The sequence below is a fragment of the Athene cunicularia genome (assembly GCF_003259725.1).
Source record: "Athene cunicularia isolate RWA chromosome 1 unlocalized genomic scaffold, athCun1 chr1_part2, whole genome shotgun sequence".
Taxonomy (NCBI): domain Eukaryota; kingdom Metazoa; phylum Chordata; class Aves; order Strigiformes; family Strigidae; genus Athene; species Athene cunicularia.
This window is the reverse complement of record NW_020799092.1, coordinates 8,933,931-8,961,291: the sequence shown is the minus strand read 5'-3', so window position 1 is coordinate 8,961,291 and position 27,361 is coordinate 8,933,931. Positions and strand designations below refer to the sequence as shown.

General features: G+C 38.0%; 1 long non-coding RNA gene across 1 annotated transcript; it reads left to right on the top strand.

The window, feature by feature from the left end:
• Positions 1-580: 580 nt before the first annotated feature.
• On the top strand, positions 581-26,435 carry LOC113487697. Its single transcript, XR_003399828.1, has 4 exons — positions 581-591; positions 7,015-7,020; positions 24,295-24,302; positions 26,336-26,435. It is a non-coding gene; the product is annotated as an uncharacterized LOC113487697 (long non-coding RNA).
• The last annotated feature ends 926 nt before the right edge of the window (positions 26,436-27,361 follow it).

The window sequence follows — 27,361 nt, the reverse complement described above, 5'->3', positions numbered from 1 at the left end:
AATAGGTTCAGTCATTTTTTATCCAATGCATCAGAGTAAACAATAGAAGTTGGAACAATGTGCTGTTTCCAGAATGTGGTTTTAAAGAATGTGTTATGAGATTATGATGTTGTTACCATGGTTACAGATCCATATAAAGGAGTGAATGCACTAAATACTATTATGAAAATTAACTAAATATTAAGCAACAGTTTAAAAAACAGGTATGTAGGAGTCAATGTTTTTTATTTTTGTCATTTTAATTGCTCTTAATATTTGTGGAAGTGGCAGGCTGAAAGAGCTATCCAGAAAAAGGTGTGATGCCTGGTTAGTGCTTGAAAAGCAGATCTCTAGGGACCACCTAGATGTTGATAGACACTTGTGGAGATCCAGTACTCTTCACCACTTATCTCCATTTTCTCTTGAACTTATTTAATATGAAATGGAAAATCATGCTATAGGAAGAAATGTGAACACAATGTCCTTCAAACGGAATTGTTGCATTAAACCCAGGAACTTACACAATAGGTGACTAAAAGCTTGCTTTTTACAACTTGCAGATGAAGATAAAAAGCTCTGCAAGCTCAGATAGTCATGGAAATTGTGGTGTGGGTGGTATTTAGTTATCTATCTGACTGTGGTAGCACTTAGAGCCCTTAGGATAGCAAGACCACATGATATCCTAAGGGGCTTCTATGCTGTTAAACTCCCCAGTCTTGGTTGCCCCTATTCATAGGCCAGGTCTGCCAGGGCCTTTCCAGGCTCCTTTCTGAATGAGTAAACTTGTTTCCCGAAGGAAGAAACCAAGGCAGGTTATCACAGTGGTTTGCTTCATGGTTCACTCCAGGCAGGAAACATGAAAGAGATGGTGCCAAAATGGGCTCCTTAAGCCTGGGACAGACTTCTGACATGATGCCAGCAGTCCCTGTGCCTGCAATGATCAGCACATACCCTCAGGACAGGCTGCAGGGCAAGCAACGTGCTTACTGCTCTGGTAGGCTGCACTGCAGATTTCACCTTTTTTTTCAGATTATCTCACTTTATTATCACTTTGAAAATACAAAATATTCTAGTTATGTCTCAGGACTGCAGAGCCAGGAATTGCTTCCTAAAACAGATGAATTTAGTAATATAGGTGTAGCCAGACATACTTTGCACCTCTGATCATCATCATGAATGTATTCCCTTCTATCTGAATACCAAAATTTCAGGAAAAGATGGAGCTATTGTTTATTAACAAACCTGGAATGTTTAATATAAGTGTCCACTTTATTTAATCATAAGAGGGACATGCAAAATGCATACATTCAAATACATGACAGGTGGTTGTCTGTCAGAGACTTACACATTCTCTAAGAATTTGTACCTAAATGAGTTGAGCTTTGGGAGAGACGGCATATGGTAGTTAAAGAAAAGCTGTTTTTAAAATTGTACTGCCGCTATATCTAAATATAATCCTAAAAAGAGAGAAAAAAAATATCAAAAACCAGAACAGTAATTATGCTTACCAACCTACTTCATTTATCAAAGTACATTATAAAATGAGAAGAGAATTTAACTCAGGGAACCTGTACCACTTTGAATTATCAGCTCTATAAATTACACCACCAGTGAAATGCAATGAGATCAACGACTCTGAACTATTTGATTTTCTTACATACAAGTGAGTAGCTATTGGGCACATCGATTACTCACCAGTGCTGAATAACTAGGACAATACTGAACTCTATACATGTGGCACTGCTGACAATGGTGGAGAAATGAACCAGTGGATACTCTGGAGGTTTGTTCAGCAACAGAAGGCTGGTGTACAGATAAGCAAATGTCTTATGAATGTGCTAATGAGTTTGCCTTCTAACCCCATCAACTACAAACACTGAGGTTAATTTATTTTTCTTTGTCTCTCTAGAATATGTATCATCTCTATAAACTGAAATGCAGTCTCTCGAGTGTATTAAGAACAATTTCTAATTTCTAATCTCTTCAAGGCATCCTCCAAAATCTGGATTATACTAGTATTGGGTGCCCTATATTATTTCAGTATACATTTCTTACATACTATTCAGCTTTGCTTTCATCATCTGTCTGAACAGAGAAGGTAGATGATTTACTAATATTTATTAAATGGACAGAATTTTTAGGAGAAATGATAGAAAATACTGCCTTTAATTATGAGGCTGATCCAAGCCTATTAGTCTTTATGTTTTCTTCCAATATCTTTTACTCAGGTCTTAGATGTACAATTCTGATTTTGTTTTTTCACATACACTCCTGAATATCTTCTATATATACAGTGGGAAAGGAGGCAGGGAGAAGGGAACCAGAAAAAAGGCCATGTGAAGCCCTTTTCTCTCCTGTCCCCCTGAAGTGTTTTGACACATAATTCATGTGCTAAATAATTTGTAAATATTTCCAGCAATGTTGGAGGTGCTTCTTCCTATGCAGGAATGAAGACAAGCACTGTAGGGCGCACAGGCTCTGCACCAGCCAGCTCCACTGAGTCAGCTGTCGGGGCTTCAGCTGGTACCAACTCAGCAGACAAATCCTTCCCTCTCCTCCTCCTCCTAGTAATAAGGAAGTAACTGAGAAATCAAAAGTCCATCCATCGGCTTGTCACAACAACTGGGCATCATTCCTAATTTATGGTGTACTATAAACTGACAAGCTAGCCTTGTGTTTTTACCTCAGACTTTAACCTTGTTTATTTTTATGTATGTGCTTTTACACATGAAGATGGAGAATTTGCTAGTCACACGGCCTGCCTGTGTGAAGATCTGTGTGTGCCAAACCAAGTTTTTTACTAAGAAGAATATTAAAACAAAGAGTAGACAAGAAGAGGCAGTTCAACATAATTAATGTCAGTTTGTACAGTCTACTGAATGTATAAAGCGCTACATAATTGCTAGGTATTATCACTAGTCTTGAGTGAGTAATTCATGTTGAATTCTGTTTGCCAAATGTCATCTCTCTGTTTGTGAGCTGTCGTTGAAAGAGCATGGGTTTTTTTCCCCAGATTTGTGCAAAACTCCTCCTGAATAGCTTCTACCAGTAATTCTTAGCCTGCTGCCTATTCATGAGCAATTCATTGCAAGTGTCTGATAGTTGCAATTTGAGCTGTTTTGACTGCCCAGTTAGGCATTTGATATACTTCCTTTCAGACATTTGATTACTGTAACTTTGAACTGGGTAGTGTAGATACTCATCCAAGCTAGTAATAAATTTGCTTTCCATGCGTACTGACTAATATCTGCCTTAATATGAAATGTAGCCCTGTTTTAACATTTATATTGTGGTAGTGACTAGGAGTCAATCAATTTGAGAATACATTATTTTGAGAATGATACAAATATTGAGTAAATGATAGTGCCTGTTCCAAATTATTTACTGTATAGAAGGACTGAGCTGTCTAACATTCTTGTCTGCAGGAGAATAAATAAGAGTTCCAGTACAGTGATCTGAAATTGGAAATGAAAGTGAAATGCTTTCACAGAAAAGTATTCAGACATTTATCAAATACCTACAGATTTCTGTATTTCAGCAAAGTCTCTGTACATATGAAACACACCCTAGCACATTATGGTAATTGGACAAAAACACAGGGAAATACATTTAACACTTTCTGAAGGGAAAGGAAATTAAGATGTAACTCTGGAATGCCAAAGGGATGTGCACTAATTTCTAAACCATTTGCCTAATCATATCTCAATGCTGTTCCATGCTGAGAGTGCACACAAGGTTGTGTCAACTATTGTTGTCTGCAAATTAGTTGAAAACTCTGAACAAGTCTAATATAAAAAGTTATTTAATCTCTGAAGTCCCTAAAAATCCAAAATTAATATCTCTGTGAAGAACACATTTATTATTAAAGGGTTTTCTTTAAGAAAAAATTATATAACTGTTTACTATTTGCTGATGTCTAAGCAGATAACAGACAAGGGTATTATGAGAGATCCAGAAGAACTGGATGCACTAGGTTCCCTTCACTCCAGCTAAAGTATGGTCGATTTATTTCAAAACAGAAAATGCCCAGAAATTCTCTGTAGGAAAGAGATTCCTCTTCAAGGAAAATAAACTATTAAAGTGAAGGTTAAAACCACTTTGTCGATACAGCAGAGCATGTTTATAGAACAGAACAGTCTCATCAGTCTTTGTAGTTGGGCTTCTTTCCACCTAATATTTTTCAAAATAGTGCACATTCTTCACTCTTTTTAATTAATTATTTTTTGAATAATTTCATTTTTCTGTTTCTTGAATTTGAAGTAACAGAGCATTTTGGAAAATTGGTGTGCTTATCTCATGTTGGAAAAGAATACATTTTGCTCACGTAGAAGGTACCAGGGAAGGTGGAGAGAATAAGCTGTTATAATTCATCCCTGGTGTTATCATGCACCACCTCTACTAAGTATAGTTCACTGCAGTTCTTTGTACAAAAGAGGCACAGAAGGCAGACAATCTCTTACTGTATATGACCATGAAAAAACAAATGCTAATGTCATCGAGAACAAGGAAAATTTACTGCTTTAATTTACTGAGAAGATTATTTGCAAGAGCAGCCATTTGAATGGAAGAACTGGAAGGACTTTGTGTGGTGGCAGAACTTTCAGATTATGGAGGAACTCCATGTTTCTGAGTATGGTTTACTCACAGGTAATGGAATGTCAAGATTTCTGGAGTATTTGTGTAAAAAAAGGAGATAGGACTGATATGATTTCTAGCTACTTGGACCTGATCCTGCACTCTTGGAAAAGAGTGACAAAACACCTACTGACTTCAGTGGAAATAAAACCAGGAGCCATTGAAAGCACATATTGATCCATATTCTACTCTGCTGGATGTCTTATTTTATTCCTCTTGAATAAGTATGTAAAGAAGGCGTTTATAAGTATTATGCCATCTGCTTCAAAGAATTAATAGATTTTTCATTTTAAAAATCCATTTCTCTTAAGTATCTGGAGTTTCAAGAAAGTGAAATAATATAAAATACCAAACTAAAAGAGTTCATGGCCTTATTCTGTCATGATTTATATCCAGTGCATATTACTTGACTTTACTGGGGTTGCCCAGACATATGTTAGGATAATTATGGGGGAAAAAATCTAATTGTAGTGTACAGTGCTGGTTTAAGCTGACAGATAACAGATTGTTATGTATAAAACATGCATACATACAGTAACAACATGTTAAATATCTTATTACATCTTGATAGATAGATAGTGTTGGGAGGATGTAAATTAGAGTACAATTATTCTGTTGCAGTGGTAATGAGCCTTAGTGTCTTTATTCACATGCATCTCTATTTGTGCAGCTAACAATGACTCTCCTTAGGGAAGCAGATTGAATGGCTTCATATTGACCTCCAAGCTATTGCTCCCACTTTTAAAAATTTGTGTGTTAAAGATGCATATGTGTGGGAGGGAGGACACTAGTGACAGCATAAGAAAACAGAGCAGAACAGTATAAGCAATATATTTTAGAGTGCTTTATTACATAAGAAAACTAGGGAAGAGGGGACTTGAGGTAAAGGAAAATAAGCTATGGGAAATGACATGCAGAACAGTGTTTCAGACAGGAGAAATACCACAGAGAGCCAAGAAATTGTCATCATATGCAACATCAGTCTCAAATACTGATTCACTGCTCTCTTTAAAAAGGTTTCTTTATGGATCTGCATTCCAGTTATTTCTCAGTCTAACAAATACGAAAACAAAGATAAAATGTCAGTAAATATATCAAGCTCTTGCCTTCTTCTGTATGTTGTGCTTTCACAAACTGCCAATCCAATCTACCAATTTTCCAGCTTGAAAGATATAGCTTATTTCAGATATTGTAGGAGCAGGTATTGCCAGTAGCAGGGAAGGGATTGTATTGTGGTAAAAGCATGTTCAGGTTAGATGGAAGGACCAGATTCACTCTTTCTAAAATTTCCTTTGAGAGTTGGATTGCTCTTTCCCACAGATTTTAATTTATTTTTTTTTACCTCTTATCTAAATAACTGTTAAACCATGCAAATTAATCCCCCTTCATAGTGTAATAAATAGCTCAGATAACATTTTGAAACAGCAGAAAATACTTCATGCCTTCAGAGATGTCAGGAGACAGTCTCACAGGCTACAAAGCCTAGTGAAAGCTGGAAAGTATCTGGAGGAGTGCAACGGACATCTATTGGATTTACATCACGAATGACAGAGGCCTACAAGAGAGGAAGGACAAGAAGAAAGATTACTAGAGGAATCTAAAGGAGAAAAAGGAAACTTTTTCAACAGAATTACCTGAAACACCAGACAAAAAGTATACACTGTCCACTTAGGTCAGGGACCCAGACAGGCCAAGGGAAGGGGCCACCCAGAGCCCAGTGACACTGAGCGGGGCTGAAGGCAGAGCCCTGCCCTGGGAAGGACGGGCCCCGGCAGCCACACAGGCTGGGGCTGCCTCCCTGGGGAGCAGCTCTGCCCAAAGGCCCAGGGGCTGGTGGGCAGCGAGCTGGGCACGAGCCAGCAGTGTCCTGGCAGCAGAGATGGCCAGTGGCCTCTCAGACTATGCCAACAGGGACACAGACAAGAGCTCGTGGGCAGGGAGAGATTGTTCCCTCTGTTCAGCACTTGCTAGATCATACCCAGAATGCCATGTCCCTTTTCAGATCCCCAGTACAAGAAAGCCATTGACAAACTGCCACGGGTTCAGTGGAGGGCTGTCGCAATGGGCTGAAGCACCTGTCCTGTGGGGAGAGGCTGAGAGCTTGGAGAAGAAATGGCTTCAGGGGTCCTAACAGCAGCCTGCTCAACCCTGCAGGGAGGATAGCAAGAAACCAAGGCAAGCTCTTCACAGTGGTGAGAGTAAGAGAGACATCAGACTTAAACTGAAACAAAAGAGGATCGGACTGGCCATGAGGAAAATCCTTTTCCCCATGAGGAAGCCAGGTAGTGGCTGCCCAGGAGTCTGTGAACTCTCCATCCTTGGGGGCAGACAAAATGCAACTGCACTCAGAACTCAACTCTGAGCAGCCTGGTCTGATCCAAAAGCTGACCCTGCTTTGAGCAGGAGGTTGGAAACATGACATCCTGTGGTCCCTTCCAACATGAATTATCCTTTGATCCTTCAATCTATGTATCTCCCATTTGAATAAGAAATTCTTATTTTTAAGACTTTTTAAACATCCCTGCATAATTCACCCTGCACTTGGAAAACTATGGCAGAGAGGATGCAATTTGTCTGACTGAACTTACTCTACTATCTAACTTCTGGGTAATATATGTTAATTGCCAACACTCTCCCCTTATGCTGGGCACATTTCAGGGGATACCATACACCAGAGACTGTTCAGAACAGGATTGTGGAGGTGACCATCCTATTTTGGGCAGAAGAAAGCTTGGGCATGTCAATGCAAATTGGCCACATCGCCTGATGTGGAGTCAGGCAGTGGCCTCTGTCCTCTGTTACTAACTAGAACAGATTTAGCCTGTTAGAGCCTCACAATGGGATCCATAAAGGATCTTCTCTAGTAACATTTGCTTCTCTAAATTATATAGATATAGAATTCTTATCTAAATTATATGAAGCTACACAACTTTAAGAACCTACCAACAACTTGCTGTAGCAGCCTTGTTCCCTGAACAAAAGGAGAGATTAGGGAGGGTAATGAGGCGCCCTCTGAATCCGTGGGGTTTCCGCAGGAATCAATTTCCATTCCAGACAGACATTGTGTGTCTCCTCTGAATTTGGTTCCCTCTCAGCTTACTCACTGCTTATAGAACATGAGATCTATCTCATTACTTGGCCATAGTTTGGTGAAGGAAATAAAAACATTTCAAGTTCAGCTGTAATACATGCTGACGGCCTTTCTGAAGGATGAAGTTTGATACACTATTGTGGAGCCCACTGTCACAGAGAACAAGGAGAGGTAGGAGATAGTTCTCAAATACATGGTAAATTCTGACATTGATAAGGAAGCCAACAACTTGAAAGACTCTGTAGGATATGCTGAGAATTTCAACAAAACTAAGGAAATAACAGGGATTTCAAGGAAAGTAGGACATTCAGATTCCTGCCTTGCTGTTTCATTTCATTTGAAAATCAGACCTAGAGAGTATATCAATCAAGTATTAAAGAGATGAGCACTGGGAAAGGAGTTATACATCCTGGATGTATCTCTTCTTTCTTTAAATTAACATTTTAAACCCAAAAATATTCAGTGTTTAAAATATATCCAGCAATATGAAGAAATTACACCATAAAATAATAAAATTTGACACCATTTGATGTTTCAGAGTTCTTGTATGACATTCAAACAGGGAGGTTTATAATAAACACCTAGGTATAATAGTATAATATTACAGATACATTGCACACTTGCTCTTAAACTTTCTTTTTTTAAATAATCTTTAGCATCATTTTGTCTATAATTATCAAGTGGGAGACAAAAAAAAAATAGTGTATTACAGTGGATTTGTCTGGTCTTCCTTAGTTATTAAAAAAAAAAAAAAAAAAAAAAAGGAAATCATAGATCATTAAAAGAATAACAAAGCAATGGAAAAGATAAAGGGAAGACATCTGTTTCGTACAGGATTTATATTTAGTGCTGAACAGTGGGGATTTTTCCCCTGTAGTTTGGTCACTGGAGAGGAAAGGATTATAGGAACATTTGCAGTGGGATACAGTATTATTTAGGTTTGAAACTGATGAATTGTGAAACACTGATGAAAATGAAGAGTGCTACAAATCATTGCTGTTGAACCCTTTTAATCATAGTGAGAAGCTGACAATTGCAGAGAAACTAGCTACTTTCTAGAAATATATTGCTACAGTTTGGCTTGAAAGGCCTTTTTGTGAATCACTCCATCTCTTCTGTAAATAGTCATTATTAGAATGGCTTGAACTAAAACTGTTGATTCTGACAACCCTGAACTTTGTGAAAGTCCTTATTTGAAATCAAAACTTCTTTGCCACTTGGGATCATTTCAAATAATAAATAAGATAAAGATTTCTTTGTGCATTAATGTTTTAAAAATTAAGCCTTTAATTAAAAGCTAGCATGGTTTTATGAAATGCACAGAAATAAAGGTACTCTGGAGTAAAACAAAATATTCAGTATTATATTATGTGTTTTATTTCAGAGTAGGTTACTCCCGGGTAGTTTAATCTCTGGTTAGGAACAAAGCAGAAAAAAATCTTAAATATTTAATCCATAATCAGTTAATTCCAGTCAATCCCATGTGTAGCCTTGTGTCAGTTGCCAGGGCCAGGCTTCTTGAATATGTATCCACTTGGGGTGTGTGTTTGCTATGATTAGTCTGTACAGTGACAGGGCAGTGTCCTCTCTGGGACATTAGCTGGTTCCTCTGTGGATAACATCCCCAGTGCTACTCTTTTCTCAGCCCAAATTGCCATATGGGACTGTCAGCCAAGATAACAAGTCACCCTTACCCAAGGCAGAGAGGTTGGTATGAATGTGAACAGTTAGGTAGCATGGTTATCACTGTATGTGGTGAAAACTAGATGCTGACCCAACTACAAAAGCAAGAGGCAAGCAAGAAGTAATACTGTTTACCATATGATCAGTACATTGAACCTAATGCATTTTAAAAAGAAGCTTCTTAAACACTATCACTCTTCATTCAATACGTGCATTAAAAGTCAACATGTATTTTTAACTTTATTTTGATTAATGACTTAAGGTGTATGTATTTAGTAAAATTGTCTTTCATGTGCTTATTGACTACATGAATTTTACAAGGATCTTCTGGATCTACTACACCTACTAATATCTCCTTCAGCAAAGCAAACATCCAGCTTTTTGTAGTCATATTGGTGAATTAAATGCTAATAGGATTGATATTGGCAAAGATAGCAAAAAAAATATACGTGGAGTTCAGAAGTCATCACATTTGTTTAAAATAACACATCTTTAATGGGATATTCAGACAAACTGGAAACTGTGATTAATCTATTTACATTTTAGAAGTTTTCTAGTTTATGTAATTACCTAAACGATTTATTACTGGATAAGAACAAGGCTTAGAAGAGAAGGTGATACCTTTATACACAGTGATATAGCTGGATATACCAGCTCTGAGAGACCCAAGTTATCATTCAGAAGCCATTGACCTCAATCTAAGCACAGTTCAAGAACTGTTGCTGTGAGTTAAAATGACTCTATTAGTCAGATTGGGACTTGAGTCTAACTTGAGAGAAGAAGGTGGTAGGAATATAAGGAGCAAGAGGAAATGCTACAAGGCAACAGGTGAGAAGGTTTGTTGCTGATGAGGATTTTGAAGGAGGTGAGGACCATATGTGCCATCTGACTTATAACACTAAAAAATTCATTAGTTTTGGACCAGGCACCTCTTCCTGTCTTACTAAATGAGATTTCCTAATATACTCATTGATAGAAAATAACAATGAGCAACACAAATGCTTTATATATCTTAATTTAATTGCTTTCTTAATATTTTCTATGATAGCATACAGATAGAGATTAGAAGTAGAGATGAATAGACAGATACAGATATAGATGTACGAGTCTATACCTATCGAGGTAGCTGTGCTATATTTAAAAAAAAAGCTTTGCCAGTGTGACATTTCAAAGGCTTTGAGTTTCTTTCTGTAACTAAATTGTCTGCAATTAATTTCTATAAACTTCTGCAGAAAAACACTCAGCTTTCTATCAGACTGAACCTTGATCTGAGGTGCTGCAGATTTTCAAACTCTGTAAAACAAATGGTAAGCAATACATTCTAACTTTCTGATTTTTTACAGTAAATTTCCTTGCAACTTCAAGGTTTTTCATCAAGTAGCTGAGACAATGTATAAACTAAGATACTATGGAGGTACCTCCTGGACAGAAAATACAACAACTGCTTATTGTAAGAAGTATTGCTAGAAAAAAGGAGAAGAAACCTGTTAGAAGCCCATAGTCACAAACAATGCATACTGGTCCATAAAAGCAAAGAGGGGAGTGACCTTAAGAACATAGTGACAGAAGGAAAGCTGGCTGTTCACAGGGGCAATGGGGTTTGCCTCAGAGGACCAAGAGCTCCATTGCTCAAGATTTGAAAGGGGCAATACATTAAGAATGTTTCCAAAAACGCTATGTGACCCCTTTCAACAGCCAAACATGAATTTGGATTCTGCTTACTTTAATAAATTAGAAGATCTTGAATTACAGTGGTGGATAGTGAGAGAATATTCTGGAGGTATAAACTTGTATTTACCATGTCTTTACATCTTCCCTGGGCATCTGTTAATATCAGGTAGCTGCGGTCAGAGCGCAGCCACTTGCTGAGAGCTGCTGTGTGGCTCTCCTTATGATCCTACACACTTGTCTGTCTGATTTTGCAGGTTGAGTTGATAGAGGACACAGATTTAGAGGGTGAGAGGTTAATAGACGCACATGGGAATGGATTTTTTAACCGAGAAAAGTATAGTGTTGGTTTCCGAATACTGTGACTCGCAGTATAACCGTTATGGAGCCCCCTGATTTATACAAGGTTTCTGACAGATGAAACAGCTACAGCATTGTAAATTCATGGCTTGCTGCGCTATGTGAACTGCATCACAGAATCACTTGTTAAGGATGTGAAGGAGCTAGTGGTATGTTAACTAATATTATCAAGCAATCTAATGCTAATTAAAATTGTTCATAATTGTTTCACAGTATTAAATTTTAATTAGAGTGCATAGATCTCTCTACTACTGTAAAGTTAAATTAAATAATAAAATTTTAATTTCAAATATTAGCTGTCATCTCACTGCATTTTCAATAACTTCAGCAAGCTTTGAAGTGCAATGTAGAATGGTACCAAAACAAAACCTAAACATAAAGATAATAGCATTTATGTTAGAGTGAATTCCTCTCTGACATTCTTTGAATTTAAGCTTGCTTTTGTAATCTATCCTGTTCAATTATTTTTGAGTTCCTAATCAGGGTTACCTATCTCCTGTGATATATTGAATCACCCAGGAAACTGCCCATTGTTTAAAAATTAACCAAGTTCATTTCTACTTCTAGCAATAAACATTTCAGACCTTTGAACTGATGTTTGCCTCTGAGCTTTTAAAAATGTACATCAGTATAGCAATTAAGCTAGCTACCAGAAAATTCAGGTTTCTTCCAGATATCTAGACAAAAGTGAAGAAACCACTTTCTTTCACAGGTGTCTTAAAAAAAGCAAGGTATTGCTTAGCCTTAAGGGCTTGTCACTCTAAATCTACTCTAAAAATGAAATAATGTTTTATTCAAAATGGAGGATTTATCAACATGGAAATTTACTAAAAGCTTCCAACTGTGGCAAGTTGGCAAAGCAACACATTTTGGCATTTTATTCTCTCTGTACATATGTTTCACTCCCTTAAATGTCATTGAGAATTAGGGTACATATTCATCAAGAGAGTCTACCACTTTACGACCAGGTTTGTCACCCTTTATCTAACAAGTAGTCCCATTGACACTAGTGGGTGTAATCCTAATTCTGAAATAGTTAAGCACACATTTTCAATAAGGACTGTAGGTTTGTAACACACACTGTTTCCTAAGGAAAGAGTCTAAGTATAGTAAGCTGGTGTGGCTTCATCCTGATTTCTTGAATTAATTTAGTTACCTAAATTCCTTTGGACTTTCACTTGGACAGCCCTGTAGTTCTCTTTGTTGCTCCCTTAGCCCAAGTAGTTTCTACCATCCCCTCTGAGAACCCACTGATTACTTGGGCTTATTTTCAATTATGAGAGGGAAGAGAACCACAGGCTGCTTTTTTTTTTTTTTTTCCTGTTGTTTATAGCATTTTAATTAACCCCATACAGAAATGTCTCAATTTGCAGCTGATCTGCATGCTTTCTGCTGCTAAAAAAGCAAAAATAATTTGTCTTTAGTGTGACAATGCAAATACTAAAATAATAAAAGAATTTATCTCCTTAAAAAATAATTTTGCCAACTTTTTTCATGAATAGGGATACTTTAGCTCCCCATATTTGAATAGGAGAGTTTGTTCAAAGCCAGGCAGTATAATACGGGCTCTCAGCTTGACTGCTGCTCTGTTAGCACACATTACGCTGCAGCATACATACTGCTAGCAGCTACTAAAGACTGATCTACTGCTTTGTTCTACAGCAGCAGGCCAGTCCTTTAAACTGTATGAAATACTGATACAGTGCAAGAGCCTCACATTTAGGAACTTCTCAAATAGAAAATATGCCTGCATATGACTCATTGGGCCTTATTCTTAGTTGCTGACAATGAATGTGAGTGTAGGATGCTATTTTAAACTCCCTCAGGAAAATTTAATAATCTGGCCAAAATGCATTAGATTATATTTGTCAAGTCTTCTTTGCATCTTTATAATGAAGTGTTATAAACCTATGCTATGGAAAATAACATGTGTAAAATTGAGATTACAAGAAATTTTACAGGCACCCTTTTTTAATGCAATTAAATATTCCCATTTTTTCAGCATCATTTATTGATCCGTTTTAATCCACCAAGTTAATAAAATCTTTTGTTTTGCTCTGTTGCAAACAGGTAAATGGAAATTAGAACTCACTATTTGCCATTGGATTATCAAAGAAAAAAACCTGAGCAGTTGCTACAAATGAAGTAATATTACTTACACTAGTCTGTGCACTTGTACAGACTATTTCCAATTTTACTTGTGAATATTTTATCCATGGCCTAGTAAATGTTTTTTCAATGATACAGTGGTGTGATGATCATTGGTGTGGTGATCTCTATTCAGTGGAAATGACTCACTTCTAAACTAGTTAGTCTGAACTGCTATACAGGTTTATCATTATTCACCCAGCATAAGGTTCCCAGGTAAGCAGTGAACTTCACAGCTTCCGTATTTTGGATTCCTCACCTTATACAATGTAAAACTGACCTAACTGACAGAAAACACTGAGTGCCTTTATTTATGGTGCTTCAAGGGTAGGCAGACATCAGAAACAAAAATGTTAAGAATCTAGGTGATTTTGATACTGCAATGTACATGTGCTATGAAGGTAGTCTGAATGCTATGATCGCAGTTCTGTTCTTTGGTAACCCCAAAGCAAAGAGGTCCTGTAAGAACCAAGAGGGACTCCACATAGTCACACAATACCCACGGGATCACAGTCCTTCACAAAAACACATTTATAAAAATATTTTCATAAGGTGGTAAATTGGTATTTTTTGATTTGTAGAATGATAATGTTGGTGAAACTTTTTTTCAATTGACAGAAATAATTCTGACTTTAAGGTCCTTCTCCTTCAGATATTACTGGAAGCAAGTGTGTGACCTTTTAGGATATTTATGATGTGAACTAAACTGCCTTTAAAATTATAATCCTTCAACTGTCAGCACATCCTTGCAAAGTTCAATAGATTCATAAATAATGGAAGTTAATATTTTACTACAATACTTCTGTAAATTATAAAGGCAGATATATATGGGCTGGAAATAAAACACAATACTTTTTTCCATTAGTATTACTCCAGGTTCAGAAGGGAAAAAATTCAAAGAATCATATTCAGAATAAAATTTTTACTCCTAATGCTAGTAATTTATCTTTTTATTTTAAGAAAGTTCATTCTTGCATTTTCCAGTGTGCTGATTTAGTCCTTTTGGCACTTACCCAAATTCAAAAGTAAAATAAAGCCTTGATGCTGCAGTAACATTTCCAGCCTCCTCTTTATCTCCATTGTATTGCAAATATTTATCCTTTGCTCTCATGCAGCCTCCCACTCAGAACAGTCTGCCAATCTTTTTAAAAGCTTAGGTCAGGAGATTCTTCTCAGCACAGCAAAGCTTTCTTGGAAACACAGGAAAGGTCAAACAACAATAAGAGTAGCATCAACATTTTGGCTACAGGCCTTCAGACCTAAATGGTTATGACTACTACTGGAATAATCATTGGTTCAGTAATAGATGCTTACAGTGAGGGCTGTAATTTAACCTTCCAAAGCCAGTAGTGATTTTTCTAGGGGAGCTTTGTCTCAAATAGGATTCAGAAAGGTACTGTTTGCATATATTAGTGAGCATGTATTAACATGCTAGTTTTATCCTTTCTTTACAGAGTTGGGAGGTCCCATTAGACTAAGGATCCCTATCAAATAAAGGACTTGTTATCCAAAAGTAAAGGTCTGTAACTTCTAAGCATCTGTCCCTCCCTAAACTGTGTTAGGCATACTAGTTGCCAATATGTTGCACAGAGAACATGCGATATTTCATAATAGGGTTTAGAACAACTAGTATGCAAAAAATCAGCAGCATGTCTAAAACCAGCACATTAACAAGCCACAAGCTTGTGTCAAGAAGTAGGAAAACAGTAGTCATCAGTCTTGCCACTTGGAGGTGCTGGGAAGTAGATTCTTTCAAGAACTACCTTTTTTCTTTTTCTTTTTTTAAGAGAAGGGGGCAGTTTTGGTCCAGTTTTCAGATCTTACTGTGGATTTTCAAGGTAGGCTTCACCTCACAGTTGCTATTCTGCAGTCTTCCCATAGTTCAATAAGAGAACAGAGAGGCAGTTATCTCTGTCAGCAGATTCATCCTACCGCATGATAGAAGACTAAGACAGACAGAAAACAGTCACCAGAGGCATCTGTTTCATCTGGTGCAGCAGAGAATATAAACCAAAGCTGAAGGAAGGTGTTTGATGCACCTGAGAAAAAGCTACACACAGGTCTTGGCCTGTCAGAAGTGGACAAGCTGTATTTATCCATGCCCAACTTTGTCCACAACATTTACTCCTCTGTCCATTTTCTCAGGAGGGAGCAGTAGCTGGGATTTATCTGTCTCTGATGCAGGTAATAGCAATTCAGCAGAGGTTTGATTAGGAAACACATACATGTCAAAATGGTTTCAGATTTCACTTGGCACAACAGAATCCTGCTGTACTGCCAAAAATTGTAAGCCAGCAAGTCACACTGGCAACATGACTTCCCTCTAAACTCTCGAATATGTTGTGAGAACCGTTCAGCCCTTTATGATTGCCCCAGTATCTTAAACACTGCATACTCATTTTCTTTTCTGTTGTTATTAAAATAAGGTGGAAGCTCAAGCAAAAGAAAGAAAGGTCCAAAGGAAAATAAATAAACATAACTGAATGTAGGTCAGAGTAGGCAGAGGAAATTATTTAGCTATTATGTCCTGTTTATCAGAGGGCCACAGCATTCAGACTATTTCACCAGTGGTTATAGCTAGCCTTAGTTTGGGGGTGGACTGGGAGGCTTGAGGAATCCTCTTTCAAGGACTAGCTAGACACGTGTTATTTTTAGATTTACATTCTAAAACACTCAGCATGGATAGTTTTAACTAAGCTTAGAGTAGTTTGAGCATCACTCAGAAAAGCTTTTAGACAATGACTTCATAACTCAGTTATATTCTCGGGCACTGCCTATTTCAGACAAATAACATCTCAAAAAAACCCACCGTTTCTTATGCTAGACTCAACCAAGTGCAATTGAAAAATGTCTTTAGACTTTAAATATCCAATTTATACACAATGAAAATCTCTTCTCCTTTCACACTATTCAGACAGGGGTAAGATTTCCTGCTTGAAGATTTTCAAAAAAATTGCCATACCTTTTCACCCCCAAAAGTTTAACTAGTGCCTGTTTACTGTATGTTAAAGAAATTTTCTGTTGTCTGAATTTAGTCACCACTCTGGACCCTGTTCCATAAGGACAACCATTTAAAAATCAAGGTTTTAACATTTGCAAAAAAAAAACAAGACTGGCAAAACTTAAAAAAACCCAAACAAACAAACAAACAAAAACCCAAACCCCCAAAAAAACCCACAAAACCAGAACAGGATACATCTGTGTATTTTCCTTTCAAAGTGAATATAAACCTGGTTAGCCCTGTATTCTACCACATAACACTAAAACTATCAGGATTGTCCTTTTATGCAGCAGATATGCATCCCAGTCTCATAGCTCACATTTGAGAAGATTTACTATTCAAGGAGGTTAAAAAAAACCCTATAAAGTTAAAAATATGTCCATTAGGAACAAAAGCAAAAAGATGTGATGAATACAAAATATTACGAGCCTTTATCCCAAGTAGAATATAATGCTTACCTTTCGTTTTATTAGACTTTTCACTTTTTCATTTACGTACTAGTCACTGCTTCATGTTTGCTAAGGCCAGAAAACAGAAAACCTTTTTGGTGCAACTGAAATTTTAAAAAGCTATTGGACTTCTGTTAACGCAGAATTATTAGCTCTATTTCTTACTACCACACTTTCTAAGAACTGTGACAAAACAGAGCTTTCTATTTTCTATCTTTGATGTCTTCTAGCAGTTTATACATAAGCATATATTTTTACTGCAATTTTTTGGGTGTCCCTGACATATTTTGTGCTCACTCCCCCTGAAAATACAGCCTTTTGGATACATCTGCACTGGTGTGGGTAATGCCACAGGAATTATGTCAAAGCCAGAATTGGTACCTGGCCACAGGAGATGAGATTTAGAGTACTCCCAGGGCCAGCTCGGGAGAAGATTTCCCATTACATAAAATCTTGACATATAGATCACTCTTCAGCATTATCCAAAAGATAAAGCAGCTGCATGCAGTGTGAAAGGTCTCTGGACCTCGAGCTGTCCCATCTACCCTCTGAACTCCAGTTTTCTTTGTAAAAGAGCCCTAATGACACCTGACACAAAGATAAGATTCCTGAGTCCTGGGAAAGGCAGGTTCCCAGGCAAGCCTCCCAGAACTTTGACAGGACTAGTATAGACACAGGCAGAGTGTCACAAGTTCAAACCATTCCACAATTTAACCTGAAAGAGCATGCCACAGTTTTCCTATACACTTTGTATAATACTGCCTGCCTCCATTGAATCTTGTGTAAGTTAACTATTGTAAAGCTCTTTGGAGCTTTAGCAACTTAAAAATCTTCACTTTTTCACTTTTTGAAGGGTGTATGGATGGACACATCTCTTGAAGCAGATGTACTGGAACTAATACATTCAACCTGCAACTCTTCAGTGCTAGTTAGCCTAGATTTCCCAAGCTTTTGATTTCACCTAACTCTGGGCATAACTGCATGAATTGCACAAGCTTTTGTTTTGTTTTTAACAATGGTTTGTGATTTTTTTTTTTTATTTGTTCTTCCAATGTGACCAGAGTGTTATATTTTCAAGTTCATTGTACAATAAAAAGATTTGTCAGTCTACCTCACACTTCCTTTCATTGGCTTCTGGGTGCTTTTTTCTTTTTGGCTTCACTGTTTTATTAGTCCCATAAATGTTCTTATTTGGTTCACCAAACTCTTCACAGCTAAAGCCTAAACTGAAGCAGAAACATTGTGAAAAGATAATCAGTCTGAACAACTTAAAATGCATGAGCTTCTATGGGTTAAGTAGATATCTTACACACATTGCACTCACTTTTCAAATCCAAACAGCATGAGCACTTTGTTGGGATTTTATTGGGTTTTGGTTAGAGTATTTTAAGGTATAGAAGAAGGACAAAGATTAACCAAGAATACCAAAAAAAACAAAAAAACAAAAAAACAACAAAACCAAACAACCAAAAAACATTAACTGGACATGGAATGTTTTCTCAAATTTCTTCAACAATTCTTTTCTCCCTTCTTGCTCTGGTGAAGGATAAATCAGGAACCCATTATTGCTGACAGCTAAAACAAGGCATAGTGTTATCTACCACTTGCTGTTATGCTTTAGTACAAGAAGGAGAGCCTGTTTCTTTTGTTCTTCATTACATTAATTCTGCATCATTTTCAGGTGCAGTTTAACTGTCATAAAACTCTGATGCAAACAGCAGAATTATTGTCTCAACATCGGTGCTGGACACTTTTTACACAGAGCCTGCCCTGCATGGCCCTACTCACTGCACAATAGCAAAGTTGTGATTTATATTCTTCTACGAGCTAATCTGAGGGGAGAAGCTTAAAATGGTCACTGTCCAAAACACTACAGCTCCAGAATATGCATCTGTCCATGGATAGCAATTATAGTGACTTAGATATACACCTATTCATCTTTGCTATTTGTAATCCAATATGGTATATCAAAACCTCCTTTACAGAGTGAAAAATTAGGTTCAAAAGCCACTTTGATGTGAAGACAAAAAGCCTGATTCTTCTTTTGGACTAGTTTGAAGTAAGTCAGTTGAAGACTGCACCAGAATTCCAAAAAATAAACTCTGTCTTAATTTCACACCCATTTTCTATCATTTACTTTTACTTAGTGTCACAATTTAAAATACATTCTCAGGCAAACAGTAGAAACAATCAAAGAAACAACTGCCTCAGTACTTCCCTCAAGAAATTACTTCCATCTAGAAACTATTAGTTTGCATTAATTTGCTACAATTATTTATTCTTAACCCACATATTTAAATATAATTATCTGTTGAGAACCTTACAGTACAATCAACATAGCTACCAAGGGTGCTTTTTTTTTTTTTTCCAATGTTACAGAATTTACAAAGTTACAGAAATTGGTATTTTAAGTGAAGGCAAAGATGACTAAATTCATTTAAATAATTTCATATTAGGAAGAAATTCTTCATCCTGCACAGGCTTATGTAAAACCCAAACCGTTTAGTTTCTCTGCAAATTGATAGATCATCTGATAACATCTAGAGAAACATAGTTAGAGGTAGGGTCTATTCCTCCTGTGCTATGATTGACACAAGACTAGAGTGCTAAATGAGCAAAGTGGCTTCAAACCAGTGCTATGACTTTGACATACTTACTGCTCCCCATTGCTTAGTAACTCCTGAAATGGCAGAGTCTGCACTACAGCAACCCAGCCATAGTTTCCTGGGCAGGAGCCTGCAATGACTTTGTCCAGCGCAAGAGCTGGCCTAACACTTTTCCTTTAAAAAGTAAGAGTTTTCTGTGCTCTGTGTGTAACCCTCCACCTTACACTGCGATTTCCCAGCTCAACCCAATATTTGCTTTACAGACCTGACCTACCAAGTATCTCTCCTGTCTAGAACAAAATATATTTTTGTAATTAGAAGGAAATAAAATTATAACAAAGAAAGAAAAGCAGGAAGATCTAAGAAAAGATAATACAAAAAGTAGAAACTTTCATTAGAGTGTAAGAATCACATATGCAAAGCAAACTGTTCAGCAAGTGTATCAACAGGCACCATCTGTGGGTACTGACTTGCAAATCATTTGTAAATGAAAAGAGATAATTCTGCACAAAGACAGGAGAAAGGCAGGTGTGGGCTGTGGAGAAGTTGTTGGTATGTCCCAAATCTTCTGGACCTTCCATAACACATTTGTCTCATAAAAACAGGACCATTTAGGATACACCTACAAAGTTTACATGGAAGTCCCATAAAACAGAGAACCTGCCCTATAAAATTAGGGGATTTTCCAACTGTGTTTCTTTAAGCAAAACCAAAAGAACAACAAAATTTACTTAATAAAATAACCTACAAGCATATGCAAAACCAAACAGGCTGCCACAAAGCTTGAACAATGCCTTTCTTTGCTTACCAAGGATCACACACTTTCTGTGAAACACACAGAGATTCTGAATACCTGAAAACTACAGTAAAAGCAAACCTACCATTACAAAATCAGATGACAGTCCTGTTTGGTGGGGGATGGGAAATCCAAATTTTCCTCTCAGGATGCACATACATTTAAGTGAAGAGAATGCTATTCTTATAAACTCAAGTTGAAATTTGGGGTGGTTTGTTTGTTTGGTTTTTTTTTTCCAAAAAGAAACAGAACACTTGTGTAACATCAACAGAAAACCAGGATAGACTGAAAATCTATCCAGATTCCTATTCTCTATTCCAGAGAGATTCTCCAGTTTCAGTGACTCACTATCGTCCATACTATGAAATGAAAAGATGTAACTATAAAAGCTGATGTATAACACATCTTCAAACAAAGCAATGTTTAGGAGTAGCTGAAAATGCTATCTGTTTTTTAGTTTAATCAAAACAGAAATAAGAAGGAATAACTTTAAAATTCCTACCTGAAGTCACAGGGTGTTAAGAAACAAAAGCAAATCTGAGCATAAAATCACTGTTTTCTGCATACTCACACAATCTTTAAAACTAAGAAAATGCAGCAAACGAAGGGAAAAAATAATGATGGCTACAAGCAGCTCAAGTTCAAACCTATGTGTGCCACTGGACGTGCTTAGATTGTACAATAAAATTATTTGTTCAGCATTTCTAATTTAGAAATTAGGATCTAGCATTTTAACACCAACTTGTATCAGATTCTTTGAGCCATTATTTACAAGATACACTGCAAACAATGTTTAAAAACCGGAAGACAGACCATTAGCAGACCACAGCAGAATCTAATGCATTTCCTTTCTCAGTATCATTATTGACACAATCATCCAAAATGTCTACACATAGCAAAAGTTCCTCTATGACTACTATGTGGAAAGGACTTTGCAAACTATGAAATACAAATAAACATTTTTATGAGTACCAGTGATGTTTTATCCCAAGTGTCCTGTACATGTTAAGCAGCAACCTGTCTTAGGGAATAACTGTTATAAAGGATGGCTATGTAATTAAGGCTAAATTGAGATCATGTGACTGTTACTTTTTTCCTTTTTGTTTTTGCTGAGCTATACAATAGCTTATAAATATTCAATCTTGATAAAATACCTGAATGAAAGCGATGACTAAGAGTACTCTACCTCTTAGATAACAAAAAAGTCTTGTTACAACATGCCTGAACATTTTGTTTCTCTGACAGCCTTAGAGAATCTATTGCAAAATCCAGAAAGAACAGGAGTAAATTGTATTAATACTTAAAATGAAATTAATTTTTTCTGATGTGTCTTAGAAAACCAATTATTGCCACTGTCAAGCTGAGAAGGAGTACATGTACAGCCTGGTTCCAGTGGCTAAGTAGCAAAATGTGTTTTTCTTTTACACAAGATAAGACTTGATTATTTTGAAGTCCTGTATTTCTCAGAAGTACCTGAATTACAGTCCAGAGGTTCTCTAGGAGTATAAAACTGCAGTCTTTCACAAAAAAGTTTAACCTTCACTGACTAGCAATAGAGTTACATCAGTAAGCAGCTGAGGTTGCCAAGACTGGTTAGACTCGTTAGGTTGACACAGCCTACCATTTTCTGCTACAGGAAACTCACTAATGCCAAGGACAGACAAAATGATGCTTTAGCATCTAGTGACATCAGCCTGAAATGGCACTTGTTTTCTGCTCAGAAAAAACGACAGTAATTTGAAGCAGTTTAGAACTGCTATGTAGTGCAGGGAGCTTTTACTGCATTTGAACAGGTGTTTAAAAAGGCAGAAGAGCCACCAGTACCTCATGTAGTACATCAGCTAACATTATTACCTCCATCTTACATCTGAGGCTTTGAGTGAAGAGGAAAAACTTGGTTGTGGCTCATAAGTAGGAATATTTACTGTGATTAAATACGTTTTTAATAATTAAATGCCTACCCCTAATATTAATATTATATTGGACGAAGTGCCTTGGTACTCCCATAACTTGACTACTGTATACAACTTGATTAGACAAGGTCCTGAATTGAAAGATCTATAATATTGTGCTGTATCAGATGACTTGCATCTGCAAAATTAGAGTTAGATTTCAGTATGACTACTGAATTGATCAGAGGTATTGGTTCTGGATGCTAACTACAAGAGGTGGTACTCAAACTTTTTCTAAACTCACCAGGCCATTTTTATTTTGCTCTTTGTAATGCCCAAGATATTTGTAATACAGCCAGGCCTCAAAACTGTAACTTCGTAAACAGTAGACACAAAAAAATAACAAGGAACATGATGTAGGCAACTGGTTAATTCTAGAAAGAGTGAATGGAAAGTGGAAGAGATAAAGGTATTTAGACTTAATTAAAAATCATCTACACTTCTAAGTCAAGAATTTGAAAGCCAATTCATTTGTCATTCATCTGCAAATCTTGGGGATTTTTTTTTCTTCTGAACCAGTAGATAGCATTGTACTCCCAGAATAGTACCAGATGAAAAATAGTGACATTAAAGAGTAAACAGAGAGAAATGAGTCAGTACTTATACAATTACATTTGGGCACCAGTGGCAATGTTACAGAAGTAAAAAAAAAAAAAAAAGACTGGAAAAGCAAAAAACAATTTTGCAAAACATCTGAAAATGTTAAAGGTTCTATATTATACAGGGCTTTGCATCTTTAAAGCTTATACTAGGCTTCAGTCTGTCACAAGGATTCCTCATGTTACATACGTTTTCTTTGTTAAAAACTTTGCAGCACAGCCACAGTCTCATGTTGCAGTGATTCTGTAAGCAGTGCCTGGTCTGCTTACCACGAACCCATGAACGTATCAATAAACCAGATAAAAGGCCCTACCCAGATGGAGATGGGAGGTAGTTATGGGTTCAGCAAGCTAAAAACAGAGCTGAAGCTTTTCAGCTTTCACACTCAGTAACACTTTGTACAACCTGTGTCTGTCCAGATGATTATGTCAGAGAGGAAATCGCTGTTCAGTACCCCAGAGGGTTGGTAAGCCTCCTCCAGAGAACTGGCAGGAATAACCACATTTACACCTGAAATTGAAACTCCAAAGATATTCCAGTAGAGCACAAAGAAAGTCTTTCAGATTGCACAGTCTCTGGGTAGCGTTAGCAGATATCCTAAACCTCCAGTTCTAAAGGTCAGAGAGCCTTTAGTTACTGTTAGGTATTCTAGCTAAGAGACACTGGGCAATTAGAAAGGTATCTGATCGTCAAGTGAACATAGGATTGCATTTATGTTTGCTCTGCTTGATCAGCTGATTTTAGTAGTCTGGCTGATATCCTGGCATCAAATCTTGCTCAATAAATGCAGATGTGTGTATTTGTGTGAATGTGAGGGGGGAGTTATTCTAACTACTACCCTGGCCTAGTATTTTGAGTGCAAAATGCAGTGAGGTGAAATGCAAACCCAGGTTACTCCACTTCCATGAAGGTAGCAAATACTAATAAAGCCAAATACGTGAAGACTTTTGAAGGTTCTGTGTTTGCAGAAATATCACAGACATAAGCTGGTAGTATCTCTGCCAAGATGCTTAGGGCCAATGTGAGTGCTGGCACACACAAACATTGGGTGTTAGAGATATTTCCTCTCTGGCAAACAAGCCGAAGCAACAAGCAGAGGAGTTATTTACTCATCCTGCTTTGAGCAAGTCCAAACAAAACTCCCAATTTGTTGAACTGAGTGCAGAAAGTGAAACTAAAATGTATTTCCATGCTTCTTCAGTGAAAGACTTATTATTTTCACTGTATTTCCTTATACAAACATCACTCCTAGAAATCGAGCCAATGTAAAACAGAGCAACACTTGTGTCTTGGCGTCCAGTTCTCTGGCCAAGATAAAGCTGAAAGTTTTGGTAGTCTTCCAGGATATAAAATGCAATGCAGTGCTCAATATTATGTGTGCTAATAAAACTGAGTAGAAGCTTACATAACCACAAGCAGTAATAACAGCTTTCCGAAGCTGTTCACTGAGGGTCAGTATGCCAGGTGTGAGTGTTGAACAGGAACAACTGGGTGAAATGTCTGGTTTTGCTAGACAGCAGGAACAAACTACATTTGCACTAACCCTAATTAAAAGACTCAGAGGCACTACACGCCAGTGACAAAGCTGGTGACAGCCACATGTAGTCTTATATAGTCAGACTGCTGCACTCTATTTTGCACAAAATAACCCTCTGTACAATGGGTTACATGGGAAAGGTGCACGGGAAGACAAGATGTCAAAAACAAGGAGGCCTGCTTAAGGGCCACAGTTTTCTTTATGTTGTCACTTAGTGGCACTTCGCACTTCAGCATTAGGCACAAGCATCTGAGTCACACAAGGAGCTGTCAGAGCAATGCAACAACTCACCTGCAGCAGCAATAGCAGTTTTGCACTTGTTTGTGGTAAATGTTAGTGGTGGATAATGAAAAAGGAATGCATTAGGAACCAATGGCAGTAGAATACTTTCAATGTACTCATGTATGTGAAATGGGTGGTATAATCGTTTTAAGTGGACAGTTAGGAGTTTGGGGGAAAGGCAAAAATCCTCAAATGTGTACACTCAAGACTTTCAGTTACAATGGGAATATTGTCTGGCTACAAACTGTAGGAACAAGAATCCTTTGCCTAATTTATTAGCATGAAGTTTTCCTGTTCAGTGTGGAATAAGCCTTAAATTATGATATTAAACCTTTGAAATGGTCCTGAAAACACAGGGATTCAACAGTACACACAGGGCAAAATACATCTGCCAAACTTTCTATTCTTACCTCTTTTAAACTATTTTAATACCACTTGGGAAAGAAAAGGGTCCCTTTTACTGTTAATAATATATTATTCTGCTCTTTTGATCCTTATCTTTTGCGTTCTAATTACCTAAATGTCATGCAGGCCTAATAAATTGGATAAAGGGTATTGATTTCGCCTCTGTTTCTTGTAGTTAAACCATCGAGTCAATTAATCTGCATTGTATATTTAGGAAGATCATCAGTTATTAAAATTGTAAGAAGGCAGACAAAATTAAACTGAAGAGTATTTCAGCAAATGAGTCCATACCTACTATATATTCACAAGATTTTCACATGGTTGTGTTTCTAAATAGTAAGCACTGGAAATTATTGGAGACTTTGAGGAGATGTTTCATGTTTTATCTGCCTTGAAAATCAGGCAAATAAATTGCTTCGAATCATAGAATGGTTTTGGGTTGGAAGAGACCGTAAAGATCATCTAGTTCCACGCCGCTGCCATGGGCAGGGACACCTTCCACTAGCCAGGTTGCTCAAAGCCCCGTCCAGCCTGGCCTTGAACACTTCCAGGGAGGGGACAGCCACAGCTTCTCTGGGAAGCCTGTTCCAGTTTCTCTCCACCTTCACAATAAAGAATTTCTTCTTAATACTTAATCTAAATCTACCCTCTTTCAGTTTAAAATCCATGTGCAGGACCTTGCACTTGGCCTTGTTGAACTTCATGAGGTTTGCATGGGCCCACCTCTCAAGCCTGTCAAAGTCCCTCTGGATGGCATCCCTTCCCTCCAGTGTGTCGGCCACACCACACAGCTTGATGTCATTGGCAAACTTGCTGAGGGTGCACTCAATCCCACTTTCCATGTCACCGACAAAGATGTTAAACAGCACCATTCCCAACACCGACCCCTGAGGAACATCACTTGTGCCTGCTCTCCACCTGGATCTCAAGCTGCTGACCACAACTCTTTGAGTGTGACCATCCAGCCAATTTCTTATCCACTGAGTGGTCCATCTGTCAAATCCATGTCTCTCCATTTCTGAGACAAGGATGTCATGTGGGACTGTGTCAAATTCTTTGTACAAGTCCAGGTAGATAACATCCTTTGCTATTCCCTTATCCACTGTGCTGTGTTTGTGTGTATGGTGGGATTTTCTGTAACAGGGGAGGAGGCTACAGCAGTGACCCCTATGAGAAGCTTCTCAAAGCTCCACCAGCTCCAAGTCAGACCCACCTCTGAGTCAAGGCCAAGCCTATCAGCAACAGTGCCTCCGCCTCTGTGATAACGTATTTAAGAAGGGAAACTGGGAGGAGTTGTTGGAGTTGTGAGAAGGAGTTCCAAGGAGGACACATAGGCAAACACCAAGTGGAAAAAAGGAAGAGGAATGGGGGGAGGTGCACTAGTGCAGAGACTCCCCTGCAGCCCGTGGTGAGAGGGCAGGGCTACCCCCAGCACCACCCATGGCGGTCCACTGTGGAGCAGATGCACACCTGCAGCCCACCCCTAGCCAGAGCAGGCGGCTGCACATGAAGAAGGCCAGGACTCTGTGGGAAGCCTCCCTGCTGGTGTAGTTTAGCACTGGGAGGATTGCAACACATGGGATGGACCCACTCCAGAGCAGCTCAGGAATGGCTGTGGCCCGTGAGAGGGACTCACGTTGGAGAAAGTTCATGGAGGACTGCTTCCTGTGAGAGGGACCCCATGCTGGAGCAGGAGAAGCTGGCGAGGAATTACCTCCTTCCCTGAGGAAGAAGCAGCAGCAGACTGACCATAACTCCATTCCCTGACCCCTGCACCACTGAGGAAGAGGAGGTAGAGAAATCAAGAACAAAGCTGGAGCCTGGAAAGAAGGGAGGGGTGGGGGAAGGTGTTTTAAAGATGTGGTAATGATCCTCACCGTCCCACTCCCTCTGTTAAGTGTTGTTGTTAGTGTCTGAATTAAACTGATTTAAATTGATGTTCTTTTTTACTTACCCTAACTAGTCCATCTTTTGTCCCTGACCATAATAGGTCAATTATGCCTCTCTGTCCTTATCTCAACTCCCAAGCGTTTTGTTTTATTTTTCTCCTTTGCATTCCTGAGGGGAAAGGGGTGAGTGTATGGCAACGTGGTGCTGTTGCCCTCTGAGTTCAAACCACAACATCCACCAGTGCTCTAACCCTGTCACAAAAATCCACCAAATTTGGCA